The sequence below is a fragment of the Aethalodelphis obliquidens genome, unplaced genomic scaffold (genome assembly GCF_003676395.1).
Source record: "Aethalodelphis obliquidens isolate GAN/ISIS:26980383/991018 unplaced genomic scaffold, ASM367639v1 scaffold29, whole genome shotgun sequence".
In the NCBI taxonomy this organism is placed as follows: Eukaryota; Metazoa; Chordata; class Mammalia; order Artiodactyla; family Delphinidae; genus Aethalodelphis; species Aethalodelphis obliquidens.
This window is the reverse complement of record NW_020837973.1, coordinates 9,750,317-9,756,891: the sequence shown is the minus strand read 5'-3', so window position 1 is coordinate 9,756,891 and position 6,575 is coordinate 9,750,317.

Here is a 6,575-nt window from a genome sequence, read left to right as displayed (position 1 = left end):
ATAGAGATTGATTGTTTTTCCTTTTTTTATTTTTGCATATCATTTCTTAATTGTTCCAACACAGTTTGTTGAAAACATTATCCTTTCCCCATTGAATTGGAGGGACCCTTTGTTGAAAATCAATTGACTGTGTGTATGTGGTCTTTCATTACAAGTTTTAGACAAAATGCACCCCCCACCAATCATCCTAAAAAAAAATTTGGTGGAAAGAATTTTTCAGGATAAAGTCCCTTTCCTATGAAGATGAGAAGTAAGAAACAAAGGACATACTGATTCGTAGCTATTTTGTAAATATCATTGATTAATTTTTTTATGCTCTAGCAATTTCAGCCACGTGGTCATTTCTCTGCATGCTGTTTCCAATGCATGTTATTGAAGTTAATTGTAGTTTTCTGTTTTGTTGTTGCTGTTAGTATTGCTGGATTTTTTGTTTGGCTTTGCTTCTAAAAATAGAGATAAAAGTAGTAGATTACATGCACTTTAAGTACACACCTGGCATTCAGTAGACTCTAAAAAGATGTCAGTTGAATGAATGCACAATTGATAGATCCAGGTTTATCAATGGTAGTTATATCTTTGAATTTTATTTTGGAATTTTTTTTTGTCAAAATTTGGAACACCTGCAAATTTTGGGGAGGGAAAAGATCTATCATTGCGAAGTTCCTCCTGTTAATTTTCCTTAACTGGAGAAAAATCATTTTGTTTTATTTTCCTTTTCTAACATCTTCTAAACCAAAATCACAAAAACCACTTAAAAAATTACTCTTAATAAATATAAATTTTTCTGAATATTCTTGCTCCATTTTTTCAAGTCTCCTTTTAATTTTATATTTGAAATTACATCTGTTTAACAAAATTGCATCTGAAATTAAATCTCTTTAACAAAATACAACCTACACAGTATATTTTGTCAATGACTAAAATGTCACAGTTGTCACTAAGTATTAAAAAGAATTCCTTATGTAAATGAAAACAGTAGTTCGATATTTTTATTCATCCCTAGAGATAGATTTCACATTTGTGCCTCTTTCCTCTTAACAAGCCAGTTGATGTGAGCTATTTCTTTAGTTAAAGGAGATGGCTTGAGAGTTCTCATATTTCTGAGTGTTCAGTCTTCATCAAGACATGATCTTTTTCCTTATCCTATAAATTGCTAATATAGCATTCTCCATACCATTCCTACCTAATTTGCATAAGATTTTTTCCCAAATATATACTCTTTTTGTTACTCCTTGTTATATTTTCTTTCACTTTCCTGACTGCCAAGGGTTTTTTGTTTGTTTGAATTCATTCCTGAACCCAATTAATATTACATTTTCATCCATATTATTCCTACACACACACACACACACACAGGGGTAAACACAATTTTGCACCAAGAGAACTCATCCAGTTCTAAACTGGTGGGAATTGAACAATATAGTTCCCTCTTCTCTTTTAAATCTGAGCTTAAATTCTAACTCTTTAAAAGATCCTCTTGTTATTCTAGGTCACAGTGACTTAATGAATTTCTCCATGCAGTTACTCAAATGTGTAATTTTAAAACTGTATTTAATTGTTATTCTCTGTCTCTTCCAATAAAATGGAAGGCAGGGAGGGACCATTTCTGTCTTTCTGGGTTTATATCCCCACCACAGACTTGTGCTAAAAACTTCTAGTCGTCACAGGAAAGGGACTTTATCCTCAAAAATTCTTTCCACCAATTTTTTTTTTTAGGATGATTGGCATGGGGGGTCATTTTGTCTAAAACTTGTAATAGAAGACCACATATACACAGTCAATTGATTTTCAACAAAGGGTCCCTCCAATTCAATGGGGAAAGGATAATGTTTTCAACAAACGGTGTTGGAACAATTAAACGATATGCAAAAATGAAAAAGGAAAAATAATCAATCTCTATCCTACCCTTATATCATGCCATTAAAAATTAATTAAATGAACCATAGACTTAAATATGGAACCTAAAACTTGTAGAGAATAGTATGAGAAAATTGTTGTGAGCATGGTTTAGGCAAAGATTTCTTTAAAATGACATAAATGAACTACACAATAAAAACATGCATATATTGGAATTCATCAAAAGTGCAAACTTTTGCTCTCCAAAAAAATCTTTGTCTGTAAAAACAGAATAATAGATCCTCTCTGGGGATCCAATGAGATCTTATCTTAAAGCCTTTGGCACTGAATCTAACACATAGTAAGTACTCAATGCATGAAGTGTGGTCCTAATTTCACTTCTTTACCAGCCTATAAAGAAATAAATATAATCCAGTGCAAATTTATCAATGCATTCTTCTCCTGACTTGGCATTTTTCCCTCTAAAATGAAGAGCAGTCTGCCTGGAGGTTAAAAGTCTCATACATGTATGAAGGAAGGAATATTTCCACTGGAAAATTTTCAAAGAACAACTGGGTAATTTAAGTTTCTCGTTCCGTGGGAGCAGTTTGCCGGTAAATATTCTCCTTATGCTGCCAGAAAGAAACCTGTCATTCTGTTAATGTGACTTTGAAGGACATAGTCATTGGAGACTGAAAATAGTGGAAATCATGCATGTTTTGGAGCAGCATGCCGTTTCAATCATTCTGAAGTTTAATGTGAAAGATACAAAAGTTATTTGCTAGTTTGCTTTTTCTTTCTTTCTAGTTTTTTTTCTCTTTGATATAATTGTCTCAAGTCCATTTTGAAGTAGACAGGCTATACATAAATGCTTAAGAAGATATGGTTGTATGAGTGTGGGGAAGCTTTCAGAACCATGCTTTTGTGGTGACAAGTTTGCCTCTGTGGAGGCCATGTTTTTCTAGAAAACACTGGACAGAGCCATAGTCAATGTTGTCATTTAGCCATTTTAACTGCATGGTCAGTCCAAACAGTTTTGCCATCTAGGATGGTTGGAATGAAACCAAATCAATGGAAACTGTTCAGTCCACCAGCCGATAGGAATACCACTGAGATCTCTATTTATTGACAAGGACTCTTTTCAAGAAAATAGTCAAAACTACCTTTTATTATTACTGTGTTTACTGCAAAATTCATTAGCTGTATTTGCTTTCTATTGATGTTTGATATTAAGCTGGCTAGTCTTATATCTCCAATCAATAGTATATTCATTACGTTTTATGTTGGTAAGAAAATAAGTTCATCTAATTTTTGGTCATTTAATGTAAATCTTCACTTGGGAAATAGAATCTATTCAGTGTAAATTCCTATATACAATCATCATTTTAAAGTATATTGAGAGCTAGAGGAACGAGTTACATGATTCCTTAACAGAATTTTATGTTAGATAATTATTGGTAAGTCTGCAAGAAGACACAAGTGTTGTTCATTTCTCTAAGTAAGCATTATGAATTAAACCCAGTATTTGGGTTTAGTCATATTTACAGACTGTTGAATTTTAAAGAATCCATTTGAGGAATTTGAATTTAGTTTTATTTTGAAACGATGATGAATATTTCATTTTTAAAATAGTATATTTTCATTTGTAGATTATATGTGCAGGCCACAGAGGCTTTGGGATAAGGGAAGGAAAGGTGATTAAAGACAGCTTAAAGAACAAGTCAACTCCAGCAGGCAAACTTTCATATATTTAATGAAGCAATCCTTAATATAGGACATAGCCTGGGTCCCTGGGGGATGGGAAGTATCACAGAACAATTTTAGTAGAATCTTTCCATAACATTAGTGCTACAGCTCTTTCCCGTTTGAGTCAGACTTTTTACCATGTTCTCTTTTGTTGCATGAAGGAAACTGGGGTGGGTTGATACCTCATGTATACACAGCTAAATAAAATAAGCCATGCCACATTTGTTTGAAAGATATGTTATCATGTTTTTACATTATTTAAGCATATTTATGTAAACTGTACATGTGTGCTATTTACAGTTTTTTCTCAATAAAAAATAGAAATTCCACATTCAAGGAAATCTATTATCTAACAAAATCTCTAAAAATAAAAATGAAACTTCTGGAACGAACACCACATTAATTCTCAATTGTGAAATCAGCTCGTAGGCTACTGGAAAAGTGAAATATTTACATTTGTCTTATAGGTCAAGCAAAATGTAATGATTAATGTAATCAACATGAAATTTGTATTTAACATATTTTTTTCCTTTGCCAAAATATAATTACTGTTGTTATCTGCCAATGAGTGTGTGTGTGTACACAAACATATATTTTAAAATTATCTTCTAATATCTGCAAATATGGTAGTCCAAAATCTGATATTGATTTTCCATAGTTTCCTTGATATTGATTTTACATGTTTACATACAGTAGAATTACTTTAAGAAAGATATATGCAAGTGTACGCGTGTGTATATGAACGTGTGTACGCATGAGATGCATGCAAGCACTCATCCACGGAACTCCTGGGAATGCTGGATAAATAGCAATGAGCCAGGACTTGGAGTTGACCAGGATCTCTGGCACAAGACAGTGTCAGGCAGACCAAATGTTGGCTAACAGGTTGTATTTTCTGTAGCCATAAACAGCTCATCAGGGCCGTACTGGGGCTGGTATGCCCTGAGCACCAGAAGAGCCATTCAGGCATTTGCATTAGGAAACGCTGGGAGTCATATCAGAGCCACTGGGTTGAGTGTCATCTGACACTTGTGCCTAGAACTAGGAACCCAGATAGAGGGGCGGGGATTCATAGTTGACAAACATGGAAACTTACAAGCAGATATTAAGACCTGGACCCAGTGACCTATTGTTTTAAAATGTAAGTTTTAGGCCTTCCCTGGTGGTGCAGTGGTTGAGAGTCCGCCTGCCGATGCAGGGGACACGGGTTCGTGTCCCAGTGAGGGAAGATCCCACATGCCGCAGAGCGGCTGGGCCTGTGAGCCATGGCCGCTGAGCCTGCGCGTCCGGAGCCTGTGCTCCGCAACGGGAGAGGCCACAGCAGTGAGAGGCCCACGTACCGCAAAATAATAAAATAAATAAATAAAATGTAAGTTTTATTAGTATTCAGGTATGGTGAGGCCAGCAGATCAGGAGATGGTTGCCATTGAAAAGTCACAGATCCAGAGAGGCAAGGATGTGCCACATGGTGAGGGGCCTTACCGGGAAAGGCCAGGGTCAGTCAGGAGGCAGAGGGAGTAAGGGGGTAAATGTGGGCAAGAATCTGTGTCGTGTTTTCCATGGGAAGGAACAGGTGAGGCAGGGCAAGCAGGTTTAGGATTGGCTAGCTTCCAGAATAATATCAGGGGGCTCGGAGGGGCGGGGAGGTGTAGGGGATGCCCCAGCTTGTCTATTTCCTGGCCCTGGGGGTGATGAAGGCAAGAGAATATTGACCCTGAGAGTGAGAGCATAATGGAGCATGCAATGGGGAGCCTGGGCTCTGGACTGGCTCATTTGCATATGAAAGGCCTGCTCCTTGGGAGGGTCATTTACTATGCCTGGGGGGGGCAGTCTCTCCAGAGGCGTCAAAGCATCAGAATTACAGAAAATAAAAGGGCACGATTCATACACCTATGATACAGAATACTCTGGGGAAGAATCACAGCAATAACGATACAGCTGCTATTTTCCAAGTTTTTATTCAAGATGTTGGAGATTTTTAAAATCTAGAAATGCGAAACATCATTGATTACGAATTTCTTTTTGTTAATATTAAAATGCATTTGACACATTATTTTAAATATTTCTTGAAAGCCTATTTAAAAACAAACGTAAAGCTCAATGTTTGGTCGCAAGTTCAAATCAGTATAAGTGGAAATGAGCTGCGACACCAAGTAGAGGGCACCCACCAGAGATGCTTCCTGCCTTGTAAGGCAATAGAGCCATGTGAAAAATTGAGGCATATACTATGATGATAACTTCAGAATTCAAATAATAAGATGACTCGTGATGTTTCCTCAGTGAAATATCCACATACCTTCCAATGTGGGTGCTCATTCCCTAAGTACCAACAGATGGCAACAGTCGTTAATGGTGAAGGGTTATGACTCTGAGATAAGTGAGGGAATTAGAGAGTCTCAGTTCCGTGTGCAACATTTGAGAAACTGGGATATTTTGATAATGTCATTTTTGTATACTCAGCTAAACCAAAAATACTTACGCCTTCTGTTTGGAGAGTTTAAACTCTACCGTCATGGAAGCAAGTTCAGAAATTTAAAATATATTAATTATGACCCACTTTAAAAGTACAGACAGGTTCTGATCAGCAGAGAGTCTCACACATGGGAATGAAAAAAGACTAAATAATGAATAACCCACTAGATCACAAAGCCCCTGTACTTCCAGACCACACACAGGGCAAGGCAAAGGAAGGGGAAAATATTGAAAATATATTTTGAATCGTTTCAGATTTAGATTAGGGTGTTTAAGATTAAGTTTGTAGTGCCTATAAATGAAAGTCATACACCACCAGAAAAAACCCCAGAAAGGAGATAATGGCTTTTTTAAATGATTGTCTATTAATTTTTACAAAATTCTTATTTGGATTCATCTCCTAAAATTACATAACTTACAAAAAAATTGGAGGGCAACGTAGTTTCTGGTTAATTGGTAATATGTTTAGTAGAATTTTATTTTATTTTTCGCAAAATGAAATAAACATTTGAGAGATAAAA